Source organism: Bombina bombina, chromosome 2, assembly GCF_027579735.1.
Source record: "Bombina bombina isolate aBomBom1 chromosome 2, aBomBom1.pri, whole genome shotgun sequence".
In the NCBI taxonomy this organism is placed as follows: Eukaryota; Metazoa; Chordata; class Amphibia; order Anura; family Bombinatoridae; genus Bombina; species Bombina bombina.
This window is the reverse complement of record NC_069500.1, coordinates 1127848823-1127869923: the sequence shown is the minus strand read 5'-3', so window position 1 is coordinate 1127869923 and position 21101 is coordinate 1127848823. Positions and strand designations below refer to the sequence as shown.

The window sequence follows — 21101 nt, the reverse complement described above, 5'->3', positions numbered from 1 at the left end:
CGAGTTCAAGTTGTTAACTTTAATGGGTCATTTTACTTGGAAAATTACATTCTCTAATTCTGTTATAGACCCTGTAACTCAAACAGCAGTGGTAGTTTCATGACCCAGCTGTGTTACAGCCACTTCTTATTGGTAAGTCGCAGGTCCCAGTTTGGACCAGCAGTTCTCTGTAGCTTCCAATCGGTGTTCAGGGAACACATGAAGTAGATGACAGCAAATAAAACTATTTATTATAGCTTAAATAGACGACAAAATAGCGATGTTATCGGGAGACAATCCCTTAATCATGTTAGCATGATGTTATTTTCTTTTCATCTAAAAATGAGCTGTTTTAATTGAAGAATATATATATATATATATATACAATTAGTGATAATATAATTTGCAGCTCTTGCCATAAACTTATTGAGCAATAAGTTTATAAGTGCGCGCCATTAAAGTCTACGGAGAGATGAAGTTAATGTGGTTGCGATATCCTGAACTTAGCACATGTCTGGTTTTGCTCTTACACAAACAATTGACTTTAAACTTGTAATATGCACGCTAACCCATGTTTAAAGTTTTCTTCCAGCGGTGTTTGTGCACAAGAGAAAGGTCTAAACAGCGAACCAGTTATAATCTGGCCCATAGACTTGTAGTGTTGTTAGAGTTAGATGATATGCTCTAACAAATTAGAACATGTAATTTTTTTTACTTGAATGGCCATTTAATAATTACATTTACAATAAGCATGTGAGTGCACTTCATTGACTTGTTTATTTAGTGAGTAAGCATAGGAATCATTTCTACTCAGAAATACCTCCAAATACTTTTCAACCACACAAAAAAATAAAGTTTTCATGTACTATATAATATTGATGACAGATTGTACTTATTATGTTACAGTTACAGTGCTACAGAATTGTGTGGTGCTATACAAATAAATTATAATAACAATAACTTTTAGATACCGCTCATTTAACTTACAAAATTGATTTACAGTATAAAAGATATGTTTTATTTTTATATAGAATGTTTGAATCATCCTTAAATTTAAGGTAAAGTAGTGGAAATAAATATAGTTCTTTCTAAAATGATAGTCAGTTTAGTGGAAAATACTTAAAAAAAAGTAGGTATGGAAGTATATAATACTATCTGTCATTTTGTTAGACTTGTTTTTATCTGTTACAGAGGCACAGAGACATATCCATACTTTATCTCAATTCGGTTTAATAGTGCGTGAAGAAATACTGTAACATATTTCTAATGTATATAGTCTTCGTGTTCTTGAGCTGCTGTCATTTGACCTATAAGGTTAGCTGTATTTTGCTTGCAGCAACACCAAAGGTCATCCAATTACAGGTGTTTCATTTTTGATGTCAAAAGTCTATTCCCATCAATATAGACTGTGTAATGTGTTTCTGCATTATACCAGGTCATTTTAAGCTGATTTCAAATCTTGAGCTATAAGCCTCTAGAAATAAATGAACTTAGAAAGCTGCAAATGTGCTACTCAAGGTTTGAAAAATCACATTTTGTATCACAGTTTTTTTTGGGGTGGTTTGTAAGTGGCAAAATGATTTAAGAGAAAAGATTCATGACATTTTTAGTTTTCTAAAGTCAGAACAAAACATGAAAATAATGTGGATGTAGGTCTGAATTAAACTGTATAACTATACTCAATATCAAATATATAAAAAGATAAGAAGGGAGCTATGGTATTAGGATAATACATTATAAACTCTTTACCACAAATCACATACTCTTTAAAGGGCCATGATACCCACATTTTTTCTTTCATGATTTAGAAAGATAATGCATTTTTAAACATCTTTCTAATTTACTTCTATTATCTAATTTGTTTTATTCTCTTGATAGTCTTTGCTGAAAAGCATATCTAGATATGCTCAGAAGCTGCTGATTGGTTGCTGCACATAGAAGCCTCATGTGATTGGCTCACCCATGTGCATTGCTTTTTCTTCAAATAAGGATATCTAAAAAATGAAGCAAAATAAATAATAGACGTAAATTGTAATGTTGTTTAAATTTGTATGTTCTATCTGAATCATGAAAGAAAGATTTTGGGTTTAGTGGCCCTTTAAAGTAGAGGTGAAAAGGAAAGTCAAATAGATCACAACATGGTGATTATGAACGTAACTAGTATATATGATACTAGTGTATATATATAAATAGAACACAAATAAAATGCAAATGTTTTCTTAATAAGGAATAATGGATATCAGCATTGGAATTAGTGTCCTTGTTGGAGTTCAGTGAAACTTCGGAGACATTTTTATTTAAACCAAATTAGCCTTTCATCTCTATGAATCAATTTTATAAAAACTGAAAAATAATTGATGGACGTATGTTATTATTTTACATCATTTAGATAATGTAATAGATTTTTAACTGAATAGATTTAAAAAATAAGGATACGTTTTAAAGAATGAGAAGCTGATTAAAGATTAATTTGAATTCAAAACATCAATTATAAGAAGGAAGGGTAAAATTATTGTTTGGTTCATAATTGTGTAAAAAGTTGTTGCAAGCTTTGATGAATATATACTAAAAATGATTACAGCTTATATGAAAGAATGACATTGTTGTATGGTCAGAGAGTCAGGTAGGGTTAAGGAAGAGAAGAAGATGAAATAAAAGCAAAATAAAGATAAAATCTACAAGCCAACTGATTGCCACGTGGTTCCGGAAATACTTATAATAATCATGTGTTAACTGAGGATGTTATAAAATACTCAAACATATTAGTTGCTTTAGAAATTAGTGTAAGCAGTGTTAGCAAATAATATACGAGCTCAGGCTCCTGTGTACAAGGTATATGGCGGATTAATAAGGTTCCCCACTTGAGAACCTGTCCACCCTACTTTACATGTTCTATTGCACAAGGACTTCTATGCAATGCCGCTCCCTGCTCTCATGTGAAAATTTGCATGCTAAAGGTGCCTCTCAATTACCCTGAATGAATGTGATTTATTATAGTTATCATACATTGCAGTAAGCCTGTCTACAAGGGCTCAAAAGAAGCATCCGCTGCTTAAATTTATGATACATGAACCTATCAGTGTGAAAAAAATGTTCTTGTGTTAAACCCTCAAGGAAAGGTGACGTGTTTTTTTGTTTCAAAGAAACTGAGGAAATGCTTTGAAATTCCCTGTTCAAAGTTGCAGTCTGTGAACTTAAGTATACTTAAGATACATCCAACATCAAATACACTTTAGATCTTTTTTAACTTCCTTTCAAGAGTACACGCTAAAATATGTAAATGTTAAGCTTAGTATTTTTGTTTTATTTCATTTTCATTACAAAGAGATTCTACAGCACAACATTGTTACCTAGCTCAGAGAATGAACATTGTGTAGATTAAATACAACAAAGTAACACAAACAGGTGAATCACCACCCAAGAAGAGGATTCCTCAACAAAAGCTAGAAATGTTAATAACACAAACTTAAATCATATGCCATTTCCCAGCACAAGATAACTTGCTATCAGAATGCATTATATCAAAAGTTTAAAACATATTACAAAGTAAAAGTTTTGTTTGCAAACACAAAAAACGAACAGTATTTTTAATTATGGAGACCAATATATTTACAAGCATATTCTTCCAATACTCAGATAAAATAAGATATATCTGACTTAACTATTATATTTAAGGAAACAATACCTAGAAGTTATGCTCTTACATCTTTTTGTAAATAATTGCCTAAAGAGTTTTTTGACTGATGAGGCAGACAATGTCAGGAAGCTTGTAGGGAAAGAAAAACAAAAAATGCAGCTTCATATTGGAGAATCATTTTGTTTACTGTTTGGGGGCTTCTGTTGAGAGAGAAGTAGGAAAGGGTGGGGTGAGTAAAGCGGCTATGCAACATGCAGCAGCTGTGTTGCCTGGATGGACGGAAGCAGCATGATGAGGGTTTTGTCTCTGAAACACAAGTGAGCAAAGCAGAATCGGCATGGCAAAATGGCTTTTTTCTGAAAGTGGGTATGAGGTTATATGGAGAAAAGCAGTGAATAGTGCTTGTGAACAATTTTCCATATACCTCCCCATGAAAAGGACCAGAGCAGTGCAGCCCAGGAGGTATCTTTCTTCTCTCAGTGAGTTATGCGCATTAAATGGTGGCTGTTATGTATAAGTAAGCCCTACTTTTGTAAGCATTGCATGGACTTTCAGGACTGTTAAATATTATATGGCTTGAGCCCTTATTCGATAATTTGTATCTATTCTATTGAATGGGGATAGTGATCACATTAACATACTCTCCCATTGACTTCAATGGAGAGAGAAACGTGTGGGAGAAAAACACCCATACTCGCTCGCAAACTCAAATCGCCATAAGACCCCTACTCTAATAAACCCTAAACCACCACATAGCCCAATGCAAAGTGCTGCTACATTATTAACCTCTAAATCGCCAACTCCAACATTGCAAAGTAACCTTCTACACTAATAACCCCTAAACCGCCACCCCACAGTGCAAAGTAAGCTTCTACACTATTAACCCATAAACCGCCACCCTCCACATCGCAAAGTAACAAACACTATTAACTTATAAACCGCCACCCCCACAACTACCCCTCTACACTATTAACCATGAAACCACCCCCCCATGCAAAGTGTCCCAATAACATATAAACCCCCTAACCTTACACCCCCTAAGTTACCCCAAAGTAGACTAAACTTACCTTAACAAAAAAAAACTAACTACCTTTAAAAAAATAAAAACTTACCCGAAGAATAAAAAGGAAAAAATAACCGGGGCGTGTTCAGGTGGCGGCCATGTAAGGAAGCAAAATTAGGAGCTCTTAAACCTATCTGTATAATACGCCAAACAACAGGAAATATCAATACCATCGCTCTAATCTCTACTCTGATAAAGCTTTATCCAAAGCTGCGGCACTGACTGATACTTCTATTGTGGTGACAACATCAACCTAGTTTAGAGCCTTAATCTGAACCGTTAGTGAGACTCTGGCGGCGGCTTAAAGAGTGTCTCCTAGCACCCACACCAATCCCAAGAATAGAGCTACCTACCAACACCGACCGCATAACAATTTTCATGGCCAACATGTAATTGTCTGTTTCTGCTGTTCAAGATATGCTTGGTGACCTACTTGAGGCATTCCCATGGGAGCTGAGGATGAACTTGATGGCAACAACCCACTTTGAGATCTTTACTGAGAACAGTGCAACTTCCACTCCATCTGCTGACTCTATATCTATCTCTGTCCTAGATCCTGTAAGTGCCCCCAGTGCATCCCACTAGTGATCCCTGATTCAACTAAGATACTGGAGCCACGAGAAGCACAGAAATGGAGGTTTGGGACCACTCTTAATTTCTCTGACATGCAAGGGCCCATTCCGGGAAAGATCGTAGAGGAGGACCCCCTGACTCTTACTCTAACTTTTCTACATCAACACCATGAGATCTCACTACCAGGCTCTCTATCATTCTTGCATACCTGGACATCTGCAATTCCCATCTCTGCCACACTTGAAATCTCTGGACATTACACAATGTCTCTGCAGAAATTCGGAGTGTTGTCTGCCTCTAAGAGATCCAGAGTGGGCTAAGTCGAAGACTGGTTACTTTCTTCTTTACTTGTAGATAGCAAATATTGAACGCTACCACATAGTTGAATGCTCTTTTATAGAACTCCAGTATTGTCCACTTTTTATGGCTATTTGGTTTGCTAAGCTCAAACTCTGTTTATGTACTCTTACTCCCAGACCCTAACATATACTTATATTCTTTTAACCCATTTTAGGTTTGCATGTGTATGCTTTTACACACTTAGCATGGAAGATATCAACTCTATTATACTAACGGTGTATATAAATATTGTATAATATACAGTTTCTATCTCCCTCTCCTATCCCATACTTAAAGGGACAGTGAACCCAATTTTTTTCTAATTTACTCCTATTATCAATTTTTCTTTATTCTTTTGGTATCTTTATTTGAAATGCAAGAATGTATGTTTAGATGCCGGACCATTTTTGGTGAACAACCTGGGTTGTTCTTACTGATTGGTGGATAAATTCATCCACCAATAAAAAGTGCTATCCAGAGTACTGAACCAAAAAAGAAGCTTAGATACCTTCATTTTCAAATAAAGATAGCAAGTGAACGAAGAAAAATTGATAATAGGAGTAAATTAGAAAGTTGCTTAAAATTGCATGCTCTATCTGAATCACGAAAGAAAAAATGTGCATTCAGTGTCCCTTTAAATACTTTTGATAAAGCACATCATAATGTCCTGGATAGGCCATTTATATTACTTAAACTTTTAGATTATTATATTTTACAGCCAGTGCTTTAAGAGTGAATTTATTTCATTGTGCAGACACCTCCCTGATGATACCTTCTTGTAGCACAAGGTCTAAAAGGGACTCCTTATTCCTCTATTATTTTTAGATTATAAGTTATAACCCTGTTGCTTTATTTGTATGTATATATATATATATATATATAAATATATATATATATATATATATATATATATATATATATGCTTAACAACTTCGCTACTCAGTTACATGTCTCATTTTTTATTTACGCTGATTAGCAGCCAAGAGTCAAGATCTCCAGTTTCACTGACAGCCTAATTTATCTCTTCTTATATATTTTATACCAGCTAAGGAGTATGGTAGCCATGAAGTCTGGGGATTGAGAATTTGGCTACAAGATTTACCTATCATTTAAGATTCATTATTTATTTGCTTATTTACTTCTGACCTTGGCTCCCCTTTAAGTTGGATACTACTACCAATTTGGCTATTTCAATAAATTATACTTTATAATGCCCTCTTTTGCTGCCCATAAAAAATAAAAAAACTTTAGGGCAGTGCCCTACAAAGGGCCATTTTAAGGGCTTTATTTGTAGTTTAGTGTTAGAATAGGTTTCTTTATTTTGGGGTGAGTTTTTTATGTGGTTTTAGTATAGGAATAACTCTTTTTTTATTTTTTGGTAATTTGTTATTTTTTGTAATGTTGGGCTGTTGTTGTTTTTTTTTAACCCCATAACACATTAACTCTTTGAGTGCTAAGCACTTTCCCACCTGGGTGCTAAGATTTTTTTTTTTTAACAATTTTTTTTAACTTTTTTTTTTTTTTTTCAGACCCCCAAGACACTGTTAGGCGATTAACTTTCCAATGGTGGGTCTTGGGGGTCTGTAGCTGCTTAGATTCCTGAGATACAGGCTTCTAAGCAGCATGCTCCCTGCTCCTATACTTAACATTGTTAAGTATAAATAAAGTTGTGCAGTGACATCATCACGTTATTGTGCGTGACGTCACCACGCAAATCGGAAAGCCACGGCGATGCCTGTCATTCTACAGGCACGATTGCCGGGGTAGGAACGGGTGGGAGCCCCAGATCTCCCTCAAGGTGGGTGAGTGCTAGTGACGGCTCTGAGCCGTCATTAGCACCAGAGTGGGAAACTCTGTGACAGCTCAGAGCTGTCATTAGCACTCAAAGGGTTAAGACGTATATATACGTTATGCAGTACTTTGCTTAAGTTGTGAGCTCCAGGCATCTGCCTGCATATGAGGGCAGATGCCAAATCGTTACAGATGGATACACTGTGTGCGTCACCATCTGTAACTATCATCTGCTGGTGCCCACAGGAGGTTTGGGAGGGAATCTGGGATTTTGGTGGGTGGGCGGTCCAGCAGCGGAGGTAGGATCCTACAATGCAGCAAAAATAAAATAAAGGGAGAGAGAGGGATGGGGCATCTACACTACAGAAAAAGGGGGTAGGGGATCCCTAACTAAGTATCACGGGAGATGGGGGGGACCACTAAACTATGTAAAATAAAAAATAATAAAACAATATTAAAAAATTATATAAAAAGGGTTTTATAGGTACTGGTAGACAGCTGCCAGTACATAACATGAAAGACGATAGTTAGAGGGGGAGGGTTAAAGAGCTATTTGGGAGAGATCAGGGAGGTTGGAGGGTAAGGAGGGATCCTACACTGAAGAAAACAGAAAGAAAATAAATAAAAATATTTAATAAAAAAAAACAACAAATTTTCATATTGACAGACTATCTGCCAGTACCTAAGATGGGGTGAGAAGTGGGAGGTGAGGGAGGAAACAGGGCTGTTTGGGAGGGATCGGGTGTTGGGAAGTGTCAGATGAGAGTGTAATATTTACAATGAAGCTAAAATTAACCTATTTAACCCCTTCACTGTCAGGAATAATAGAAGTGGGATGCGCAGCTGCAATTAGCGCCCTTCTAATTACCAAAAAGCAATGGCAAAGCCATATATGTCTGCTATTTCTGAACAAAGGGGATCCTAGAGAAGCTTTTGCAATCATTTGTCCCAAGATTGCACAAGCGGTATGTAAATAGTTTCAAGAAAAACCCAAAGTTTGTGAAAAAGTTAACGATTATTTTTATTTGATTGCATTTGGCAGAAAAAAGGTGGCATGAAATATACCAAAATAAGCCTAGATCAATACCTTGGGTTGTCTACTTATTAAATATATATATATATATATATATATATATATATATATATATATATATAGTTTTAACAATTCTCTGGTATTTTAGGTACCTTTCCCGGCAGTGAAAAGGTTAAAGCAATGTTAGGTTGTTTTTTTTTAAGTAATGGTAGTTTTAATTTTTCAAGTAAATTTATTTTTTAAAGATAGTTTTTTTTTAAAGGTAAGGTTAGTCTGTTTTTGGGTAACTTAGGTGGTGTTAGGTTAGAGGGTATACGTTTGCTTTGAGATGTAACTCACAGGTGAACTAGCTGAATAGTAAATAACAGCTATTATCACATAATAAAGTTGCCATAATTACTAGACTAAGAATGACAAGTCTAATTAATAAAGGTGGAAATAGTCTGTTAACTTAGCACCTCAGTTACAGTTAGTAACTGGGCTATTTTCCTCTATTTTGAGATTCCTCAACTGCTCCAATGTTTCTGAATGCAACAGCTATTTTTTAAATGTCTTATTACTGAAGGGTAAGATATATTTATTAATTATTATGCTACGCTAGATTTTTATGCAGTGCGTTATTATTATCATTTACTATTATTACACAAGGAGGTTTGATTGTCTGTCTCATATGTGTCAGACTTTATCTACAAGGTCTGTTTATTTTATTTGTCTCTTTGTGTAGTCTTTCATGGAGCATACTGAAATTTTTCCCCACTAAATTTTTTTAAGTAATGGTAGTTTTAATTTTTCAAGTAAATTTATTTTTTAAAGATAGTTTTTTTTTAAAGGTAAGGTTAGTCTGTTTTTGGGTAACTTAGGTGGTGTTAGGTTAGAGGGTATACGTTTGCTTTGAGATGTAACTCACAGGTGAACTAGCTGAATAGTAAATAACAGCTATTATCACATAATAAAGTTGCCATAATTACTAGACTAAGAATGACAAGTCTAATTAATAAAGGTGGAAATAGTCTGTTAACTTAGCACCTCAGTTACAGTTAGTAACTGGGCTATTTTCCTCTATTTTGAGATTCCTCAACTGCTCCAATGTTTCTGAATGCAACAGCTATTTTTTAAATGTCTTATTACTGAAGGGTAAGATATATTTATTAATTATTATGCTACGCTAGATTTTTATGCAGTGCGTTATTATTATCATTTACTATTATTACACAAGGAGGTTTGATTGTCTGTCTCATATGTGTCAGACTTTATCTACAAGGTCTGTTTATTTTATTTGTCTCTTTGTGTAGTCTTTCATGGAGCATACTGAAATTTTTCCCCACTAAATTACATTATCCTTTAGAGGGTAGATCCACTGATGAAAAAAAATATTTTCTATTTTGCAATATTGTTACCAGTTTAGCTTTGCAATTCCTAAATGGATCACATTAGGCATTTTAATAGTCTAATGCTGCTCTTGCCTCTAAAAGTATCTACACAGTCTCTGTTTCCATAATACAAGGTGCTTCAGACTTTGCTCAGTAGTTGGGGTGGCTATGCCTTCTTCAAGTATGCGCAAAAGCTATATGTCTAAAAGTCATCCTAAAGTTACATTTTCATGTTCTTCTGCATAATCAGACATCAGAAAACCTTAGGATGTCCTTAAAGTTTTTAAGACTCAGACACTTCAGGTTGTTTTCTGAAAGTGAGTTTTTTATGATGATAAGTCTCTTTCTGATCAGGACACAAAAATTACCTCTTGTATGTGCTTATGAGCTTATCTCTCTGTTTAAAGGGACACTAAACCTAAATTTTTCTTTCATGATTCAGATAGAGCATGCAATCACCTAGATTACGAGTTTTGCGTTAAACAGGGTGCGAAACTAACGCCAACAAAATTGCATTATTTCACACTCCATAGCACTTCCATTACTTCAAATTCAAATCAGCCAATAGGATGAGAGCTTCTGAAATCCTATTGGCTGTTCAAAACAACCAATAGGATCAGAGCTACTGAAATCCTATTGGCTGATTTGAACAGTCAATAGGATTACTGTAGCTCTCATCCTATTGGCTGTTTTGATGGATGTCCGGACTTCAGGAACCGTGAGTAGATATTCTGGGGTTAGTGTTAGCTTTTTTTTTTTTCTTAGATGGGTTTTTTTTAGATTAAGGCTTTGGGCTTTTTTAAAAGAACTGAATGCCCTTTTAAGGGCAAAGCTCATACAAATGCTCCTTTAGGCGCAATGGGTAGATTAGGGTTTTTTTTTAGAGCTAGGTTTTTTATTTTTGGGGGTTGGTTGGGTAGTGGGTTTTACTGTTGGGGGACTTTGTATTTTTTTACAGGTAAAAGAGCTGTTTAACTTAGGGCAATGCCCTACAAAAGGCACTTTTAAGGGCTATTGGTAGTTTAGGCTAGGGGGTGTTTTTATTTTTGGGGGGCTTTTTTATTTTTATAGGGCTATTAGATAAGGTGTAATTGTTTTTATTTTTTATAATTTTGTTTATTATTTTTGGTAAGTTTAGAGTTTTTTATTTTTCGTAATTTAGTGTTTAATTTTTTTTTGTAATTTTTGATTGTTTAATTTTTTTCGTAGTGTTAGGTTTTTTTAAATTTGTAATTTAGATTTTTTAATTGGTAGTATTTTTTTATTTTATTATTATAGTTATGTTAGGTTAATGCATAGTTAAATGTTAGGTTTATTTTTATTTCACAGGTAAGTTTTTATTTATTTTAAGATAGTTATATTGTAATTTTATTTTAAAGTTAGGGGTTGTTAGGTTTAGGGGTTAATAGTTTAATTTAGTGTTTTGCGATGTGGGGGATGACGGTTTAGGGGTTAATAGGTTTATTTAGTGGTGGCGATGTGGGAGGCCAGAGGTTTAGCGGTTAATAGGTTTATTTAGTGGCGGCGATGTGGGAGGCCGGAGGTTTAGGGGTTAATAACTTTATTATAGTGTCAGCGATGTTGGGGATTGGCGGATAAGGGGTTATTAGGTTTATTGAATAGTCGTGATGTGGGTGGGTGGCAGATTTTATGGGTGTTAGTGTACTTTGTAACACTTTAGTTATGAGTTTTGTGAAACATTTTTGTTGCGCAAAACTCATAACTACTGATCTCAGATGGCGGTATGGATCATGTCAGTATAGGCTGTAATGCAAGCATTTTAGCCTCAACGCACAACCTGTTATAATGGCGCTATGAAAATCCCACATAAAAAATGTAATTTTTTTTGAGTTTGGAATAGACGTTGCATTACAGGCTAAAATGTTTGGGGTATAGCTAAACCGACACGACTCGTAATATGCGTTACTGGCCATTACGCTGGAATTGCCATTTTTTCAGTGTTAAAAACCGTAACACAAAACTCGTAATCTAGCCATAAGAATGGAATGTCATAAAGGTGTAATTAGTCTGTAGTTAGTAACTGGGCTATTTCCCTCTCTATGTTGAGATTCCTCAACTGCTCCTTTGTTTCTGAGTACAACAGCCATTTTTTAAATGTCTTATTACTGAAGGGTAAGATATATTTATTAAGTATTATGCTAAGCTAGATTTTTATGCAGTGCGTTATTTTTATTATTTACTATTATTAAACAAGGAGGTTTCCCCTTTAATACTTATTGCCCAAGGTTGTCTGTCTCATATGTGTCAGACTTTATCTACAAGGTCCCATAAAAAAATTATGGGCGTCTGTTTATTTTATTTGTCTCTTTGTGTAGTCTTTCATGGAGCATACTGAAATTTGTCCCCACTAAATTACATTATCCTTTAGAGGGAAGATCCACTGATAAAAAAAACATAATTTATGTAAGAACTTACCTGATAAATTCATTTCTTTCATATTAGCAAGAGTCCATGAGCTAGTGACGTATGGGATATACATTCCTACCAGGAGGGGCAAAGTTTCCCAAACCTCAAAATGCCTATAAATACACCCCTCACCACACCCACAATTCAGTTTAACGAATAGCCAAGAAGTGGGGTGATAAAAAAGTGCGAAAGCATATAAAATAAGGAATTGCAATAATTGTGCTTTATACAAAATCATAACCACCATAAAAAAGGGCGGGCCTCATGGACTCTTGCTAATATGAAAGAAATGAATTTATCAGGTAAGTTCTTACATAAATTATGTTTTCTTTCATGTAATTAGCAAGAGTCCATGAGCTAGTGACGTATGGGATAATGACTACCCAAGATGTGGATCTTTCCACACAAGAGTCACTAGAGAGGGAGGGATAAAATAAAGACAGCCAATTCCTGCTGAAAATAATCCACACCCAAAATAAAGTTTAACGAAAAACATAAGCAGAAGATTCAAACTGAAACCGCTGCCTGAAGTACTTTTCTACCAAAAACTGCTTCAGAAGAAGAAAATACATCAAAATGGTAGAATTTAGTAAAAGTATGCAAAGAGGACCAAGTTGCTGCTTTGCAGATCTGGTCAACCGAAGCTTCATTCCTAAACGCCCAGGAAGTAGAAACTGACCTAGTAGAATGAGCTGTAATTCTCTGAGGCAGAGTTTTACCCGACTCAACATAGGCAAGATGAATTAAAGATTTCAACCAAGATGCCAAAGAAATGGCAGAAGCTTTCTGGCCTTTTCTAGAACCGGAAAAGATAACAAATAGACTAGAAGTCTTACGAAAAGATTTCGTAGCTTCAACATAATATTTCAAAGCTCTAACAACATCCAAAGAATGCAACGATTTCTCCTTAGAATTCTTAGGATTAGGACATAATGAAGGAACCACAATTTCTCTACTAATGTTGTTGGAATTCACAACTTTAGGTAAAAATTCAAAAGAAGTTCGCAACACCGCCTTATCCTGATGAAAAATCAGAAAAGGAGACTCACAAGAAAGAGCAGATAATTCAGAAACTCTTCTGGCAGAAGAGATAGCCAAAAGGAACAAAACTTTCCAAGAAAGTAATTTAATGTCCAATGAATGCATAGGTTCAAACGGAGGAGCTTGAAGAGCTCCCAGAACCAAATTCAAACTCCAAGGAGGAGAAATTGACTTAATGACAGGTTTTATACGAACCAAAGCTTGTATAAAACAATGAACATCAGGAAGAATAGCAATCTTTCTGTGAAAAAGAACAGAAAGAGCAGAGATTTGTCCTTTCAAAGAACTTGCGGACAAACCCTTATCTAAACCATCCTGAAGAAACTGTAAAATTCTCGGTATTCTAAAAGAATGCCAGGAAAAATGATGAGAAAGACACCAAGAAATATAAGTCTTCCAGACTCTATAATATATCTCTCGAGATACAGATTTACGAGCCTGTAACATAGTATTAATCACAGAGTCAGAGAAACCTCTGTGACCAAGAATCAAGCGTTCAATCTCCATACCTTTAAATTTAAGGATTTCAGATCCTGATGGAAAAAAGGACCTTGTGACAGAAGGTCTGGTCTTAACGGAAGAGTCCACGGTTGGCAAGAGGCCATCCGGACAAGATCCGCATACCAAAACCTGTGAGGCCATGCCGGAGCTACCAGCAGAACAAACGAGCATTCCTTCAGAATCTTGGAGATTACTCTTGGAAGAAGAACTAGAGGCGGAAAGATATAGGCAGGATGATACTTCCAAGGAAGTGATAATGCATCCACTGCCTCCGCCTGAGGATCCCGGGATCTGGACAGATACCTGGGAAGTTTCTTGTTTAGATGGGACGCCATCAGATCTATTTCTGGAAGTTCCCACATTTGAACAATCTGAAGAAATACCTCTGGGTGAAGAGACCATTCGCCCGGATGCAACGTTTGGCGACTGAGATAATCCGCTTCCCAATTGTCTACACCTGGGATATGAACCGCAGAGATTAGACAGGAGCTGGATTCCGCCCAAACCAAAATTTGAGATACTTCTTTCATAGCCAGAGGACTGTGAGTCCCTCCTTGATGATTGATGTATGCCACAGTTGTGACATTGTCTGTCTGAAAACAAATGAACGATTCTCTCTTCAGAAGAGGCCAAAACTGAAGAGCTCTGAAAATTGCACGGAGTTCCAAAATATTGATCGGTAATCTCACCTCCTGAGATTCCCAAACTCCTTGTGCCGTCAGAGATCCCCACACAGCTCCCCAACCTGTGAGACTTGCATCTGTTGAAATTACAGTCCAAGTCGGAAGCACAAAAGAAGCCCCCTGAATTAAACGATGGTGATCTGTCCACCATGTTAGAGAGTGTCGAACAATCGGTTTTAAAGATATTAATTGAGATATCTTCGTGTAATCCTTGCACCATTGCTTCAGCATACAGAGCTGAAGAGGTCGCATGTGAAAACGAGCAAAGGGGATCGCGTCCAATGCAGCAGTCATAAGACCTAGAATTTCCATGCATAAGGCTACCGAAGGGAATGATTGTGACTGAAGGTTTCGACAAGCTGCAATCAACTTTAGACGTCTCTTGTCTGTTAAAGACAGAGTCATGGACACTGAATCCATCTGGAAACCCAGAAAGGTTACCCTTGTCTGAGGAATCAAAGAACTTTTTGGTAAATTGATCCTCCAACCATGATCTTGAAGAAACAACACAAGTCGATTCGTATGAGATTCTGCTAAATGTAAAGACTGAGCAAGTACCAAGATATCGTCCAAATAAGGAAATACCACAATACCCTGTTCTCTGATTACAGACAGCAGGGCACCGAGAACCTTTGTAAAAATTCTTGGAGCTGTAGCTAGGCCAAACGGCAGAGCCACAAACTGGTAATGCTTGTCCAGAAACGAGAATCTCAGGAACTGATAATGATCTGGATGAATCGGAATATGCAGATATGCATCCTGTAAATCTATTGTGGACATATAATTCCCTTGCTGAACAAAAGGTAAGATAGTCCTTACAGTTACCATCTTGAATGTTGGTATCCTTACATAATGATTCAATATTTTTAGATCCAGAACTGGTCTAAAAGAATTCTCCTTCTTTGGTACAATGAAGAGATTTGAATAAAACCCCATCCCCTGTTCCAGAACTGGAACTGGCATAATTACTCCAGTCAACTCTAGATCTGAAACACATTTCAGAAATGCTTGAGCTTTTACTGGATTTACTTGGACATGGGAAAGAAAAAATCTCTTTGCAGGAGGTCTCAACTTGAAACCAATTCTGTACCCTTCTGAAACAATGCTCTGAATCCAAAGATTGTGAACAGAATTGATCCAAATTTCCTTGAAAAAACGTAACCTGCCCCCTACCAGCTGAGCTGGAATGAGGGCCGCACCTTCATGTGGACTTAGAAGCAGGCTTTGCCTTTCTAGCTGGCTTGGATTTATTCCAGACTGGAGATGGTCTCCAAACTGAAACTGCTCCTGAGGATGAAGGATCAGGCTTTTGTTCTTTGTTGAAACGAAAGGAACGAAAACGATTATTAGCCCTGTTTTTACCTTTAGATTTTTTATCCTGTGGTAAAAAAGTTCCTTTCCCACCAGTAACAGTTGAAATAATGGAATCCAACTGAGAACCAAATAATTTGTTACCCTGGAAAGAAATGGAAAGTAAAGTTGATTTAGAAGCCATATCAGCATTCCAAGTTTTAAGCCATAAAGCTCTTCTAGCTAAAATAGCTAGAGACATAAACCTGACATCAACTCTGATAATATCAAAAATGGCATCACAGATAAAATTATTAGCATGCTGAAGAAGAATAATAATATCTTGAGAATCACGATGTGTTACTTGTTGCGCTAAAGTTTCCAACCAAAAAGTTGAAGCTGCAGCAACATCAGCCAAAGATATAGCAGGTCTAAGAAGATTACCTGAACACAGATAAGCTTTTCTTAGAAAGGATTCAATTTTCCTATCTAGAGGATCCTTAAACGAAGTACCATCTGACGTAGGAATAGTAGTACGTTTAGCAAGGGTAGAAATAGCCCCATCAACTTTAGGGATCTTGTCCCAAAATTCTAATCTGTCAGACGGCACAGGATATAATTGCTTAAAACGTTTAGAAGGAGTAAATGAATTACCCAAATTATCCCATTCTTTGGAAATTACTGCAGAAATAGCATTAGGAACAGGAAAAACTTCTGGAATAACCACAGGAGCTTTAAATACCTTATCTAAATGTTTAGAATTAGTATCAAGAGGACCAGAATCCTCTATTTCTAAAGCAATTAGTACTTCTTTAAGTAAAGAACGAATAAATTCCATTTTAAATAAATATGAAGATTTATCAGCATCAACCTCTGAGACAGAATCCTCTGAACCAGAGGAATCATCAGAATCAGAATGATGATGTTCAGTTAAAAATTCATCTGTAGGGAGAGAAGTTTTAAAAGATTTTTTACGTTTACTAGAAGGAGAAATAACAGACATAGCCTTCTTTATGGATTCAGAAACAAAATCTCTTATATTATCAGGAACATTCTGCACCTTAGATGTTGAAGGAACTGCAACAGGCAATGGTACTTTACTAAAGGAAATATTATCTGCTTTAACAAGTTTGTCATGACAATCAATACAAACAACAGCTGGAGGAATAGCTACCAAAAGTTTACAGCAGATACACTTAGCTTTGGTAGATTCAGCACTTGACAGCGATTTTCCTGTAGTATCTTCTGACTCAGATGCAACGTGAGACATCTTGCAATATGTAAGAGAAAAAACAACATATAAAGCAAAATTGATCAAATTCCTTAAATGACAGTTTCAGGAATGGGAAAAAATGCCAAAGGACAAGCTTCTAGCAACCAGAAGCAATAAAAAATGAGACTTAAATAATGTGGAGACAAAAGTGACGCCCATATTTTTTCGCGCCAAATAAGACGCCCACATTATTTGGCGCCTAAATGCTTTTTGGCGCCAAAAATGACGCCACATCCGGAACGCCGACATTTTTGGCGCAAAATAACGTCAAAAAATGACGCAACTTCCGGCGACACGTATGACGCCGGAAACGGAAATATAATTTTTGCGCCAAAAAAGTCCGCGCCAAGAATGACGCAATAAAATGAAGCATTTTCAGCCCCCGCGAGCCTAACAGCCCACAGGGAAAAAGTCAAATTTTAAGGTAAGAAAAAATGTTAAATTAAAATGCATTATCCCAAATATGAAACTGACTGTCTGAAAATAAGGAAAGTTGAACATTCTGAGTCAAGGCAAATAAATGTTTGAATACATATATTTAGAACTTTATAAACAAAGTGCCCAACCATAGCTTGGAGTGTCACAGAAAATAAGACTTACTTACCCCAGGACACTCATCTACATATAGCAGATAGCCAAACCAGTACTGAAACGAGAATCAGCAGAGGTAATGGTATATATAAGAGTATATCGTCGATCTGAAAAGGGAGGTAAGAGATGAATTTCTACGACCGATAACAGAGAACCTATGAAATAGACCCCGTAGAAGGAGATCACTGCATTCAAATAGGCAATACTCTCCTCACATCCCTCTGACATTCACTGCACGCTGAGAGGAAAACCGGGCTCCAACTTGCTGCGGAGCGCATATCAACGTAGAATCTAGCACAAACTTACTTCACCACCTCCATCGGAGGCAAAGTTTGTAAAACTGAATTGTGGGTGTGGTGAGGGGTGTATTTATAGGCATTTTGAGGTTTGGGAAACTTTGCCCCTCCTGGTAGGAATGTATATCCCATACGTCACTAGCTCATGGACTCTTGCTAATTACATGAAAGAAAAAATATTTTCTATTTTGCAGTATTGTTACCAGTTCAGCTTTGCAATTACTAAATGGATCACATTAGACATTTTAACAGTCTAAAGCTGCTCTTGCCTCACTCTGTTTCCTTAATACAGGGTAGTGCTTCAGATTTTGCTCAGTGGTTGTGGTGGCTATGCCTCCTTCAAGTATGCATACAAGTTATATGTCTAAAAGTCATCCTAAAGTTACATTTTCAGGTTCTTCTGCATAATCAGACATCAGAAAACCTTAGGATGTCCTTTTAGACTAAGACACCTCAGGTTGTTTTCTGAAGGTGAGTTTTTTATGATGATGATGATAAGTCTTTTACTGATCAGGACACAAAGTTGACCTATTTTATGTTTGAGCTTATTTATTTGCTTAAAGGAATACAAAACCAAATTTTTCTTTCATGATTCCGATAGAGCATGCAATTTTAAGCAACTTTCTAATTTACTCCTAGTATCAATTTTTCTTTGTTCACTTGCTATCTTTATTTGATTTCTATCTTTATTTAAAAAACAGGAATTTAAAGCTTAAGAGCCAGCCCATTTTAGTTTCAGCATCCTTGATAACGCTTGCTTATTGGTGGCTGCAGTTAGCAAACCAATAAGCAAGCATAACCCAGATTCTGAACCAAAAATGGTCCGACTCTTAAGCTTTACATTCCTGCTTTTTAAATAAAGATAGCAAGAGAACAAATAAAAATTGATAATAGGAGTAAATTAGAAAGTTTCTTAAAATTGCATGCTCTATCTGAATCATTAAAGAAAACAATTGGGGTTAGTATCCATTTAAATAGCTTTTATGTACTTTAGGCACCCAAGACCCTAAATCATGTGATGAAAACCTTCCAAACAAGTGGAATTGATTTTTAAACCTTCTGTTAAGTCTCAAGAATTTTTTTTTCTGTTCCTGGTGCTCTTTTTAAAAAAAAATTCAGAAAGTGAACCAAGCCTTGATTTCTTTTTTAATCCATTCTATAAATTTAATAGGATGTTTCCTTTGCCGTCATCTAATGTACATCTTTGGGACACTTTTTGAATGGCGGATGGGGCTATTTTGTTTTAGACAAATGCACTACTATTCCCTTAGAGGATAGTACATCTTTCAGGAACCATATAGACATGAAATTGGTTAGCTTTCATTGAAAGGTCTTTTTTTTAGCAAGCATTGCTTCTGTATCAGTTGTGTCTGCTCTTTGATGTGACAATTGTCAGTTTAAATCTCAGAAGATAATGTGGATGAAGATTTTTAGAATTGTTTGAAACTTCTAAAGATGACTAATGCACTTATTTTTTGCTCCCATTGTTGACATATTTAGATTTTATGCTAAGTATATGACTTTAGCAGTGCCGACCAGAAGGCTTTATGATAGTAATTGTCAACGTTCAGGGTGTCCAAAGATAAATTGTTATCTCTCCTTTTTAAGGAAGAATTTATTTGTTCTTTGCCTTTATTTTATCATTTCCACTGTGTCTGTAGGGAAATTAACTTTTCCCCCTCAGGACAAGAAGTGTAAGGAAAAATTAGAACACATTTGTGTGTTTTAGCTACTTAAGGCTATATTAGCCAAAACGCATAGACGCCAGCACCAGCTTAAACCAAATTTCTATTGAACCATTGGAACAGAGCATCTAGTCGAGAGACTATGCCCAGAATATACAAAAGCTAAAGGCATCCCCATTAGATTCTGCTAATCATGTTGTGGAACCGGCTTTGTGTTAAAATGAGTGCGCGCACCATCTATGATAAAAAACTTAATGTAAAACCAGCACAACCACACATTGGCCAAAGGAGTATCACATAATAGAATCTGCTGATCGAATACACTAGATCCATGGGGAACGTCGAAGATACAGTAACGGCTATCTTGCGGAGAGTCTTATATACCATTTGTGTGCCCTTGAATCAGAATGCACAAATAAACATTTGGTATATACAAGATTATATTTGTGCATTCTGATTTAAGTAATTTATGCAAATCTTTGGAGCCTCTAAGTGTTGGGACACACCACATTAAAAGTGAGCAAAAACTAAGGTGATACACTCACATGTAAACTATCTACTGTAATACCATTTGGGAGTTTTAGATTTAGAGGTTTGGCTTTTTGGCTACATCCGAATAAATAAATTCTTATTGTTTGCTCAAGCATGAAGGTACAGCCCCAATCCAGATTATTTTCTGGTAAGGGCAGTTTACACCTTTTTAAAAAGGCCTGATCTCAGTCTGTCTAAGATCTCTTGGATCTAGACATAGTTTCCTAGGATTACAGAATATGTTTCAAATCAAGGCCTATCAAAGAAGGTATATTCTGCCTTTTAAAATATTTTCCAAATTCTATGACTGTTTAAGCTGTAGTTCATGTTTTGGAACAAGACCAAGGATTTTTTCCATCCTTTTCCATTATTCCCAATAAATAATATTCCAACCTATTCTGGACTTTATGACTTTCAACACATTTTTCAAAATAGTAAAAATCTGGACAATTCTACACCCTATTATTTTGTCAACGTTTAATTTGAAGGAGGCCTACCTTCCTATTCCTAGACCATCTCCGGTTTCTAAGATTTGCCTATAAGAACAATCTTTTTCAGTTTGTGGCTCTTCTGTTTGGTCTATCTACAGCTCATTATTTTTATGAAGAATCTAGTCTCTAGTAGTTCAGTGATTCCACAAAAGGGACAACATATTGGTTCAGATTGTGACAGGGTTAATTTGGTTATTATATGTTGTTACTGGTTTTTGCAGGTGATACGATTTTGTGACAGAGTTAATTAGATTATGATAAGTTGTGACTGGCTTTGGAAGTTTATAGATAGTTAGGGTAAGATTTAGCACCCTGTAGCACTCCTTTTCTCTTTCCTCTTCCTTCATCATAGTATTAAAATGCATATTACTATGAAATCACAATGGCAGGATCTAGCAGGTTGTGGCAGGTTGAAACTGACTCTGGCAGGTTATCCGGTTGTGACAGGAATAAATAGTTTGACAGCTTGTGACTGGCTTTGGCAGGCTGTGACAGGATTAAGCAGAC

At 36.1% G+C, this 21101-nt stretch overlaps 1 protein-coding gene across 1 annotated transcript in view; it reads left to right on the top strand.

Annotated features, from left to right (window-relative positions):
- FSTL5 (follistatin like 5) overlaps nt 1–21101 on the top strand; it is a 1363343-nt gene that overhangs the window by 1189902 nt on the left and 152340 nt on the right. The gene's annotated exons all lie outside the window — the stretch shown is intronic.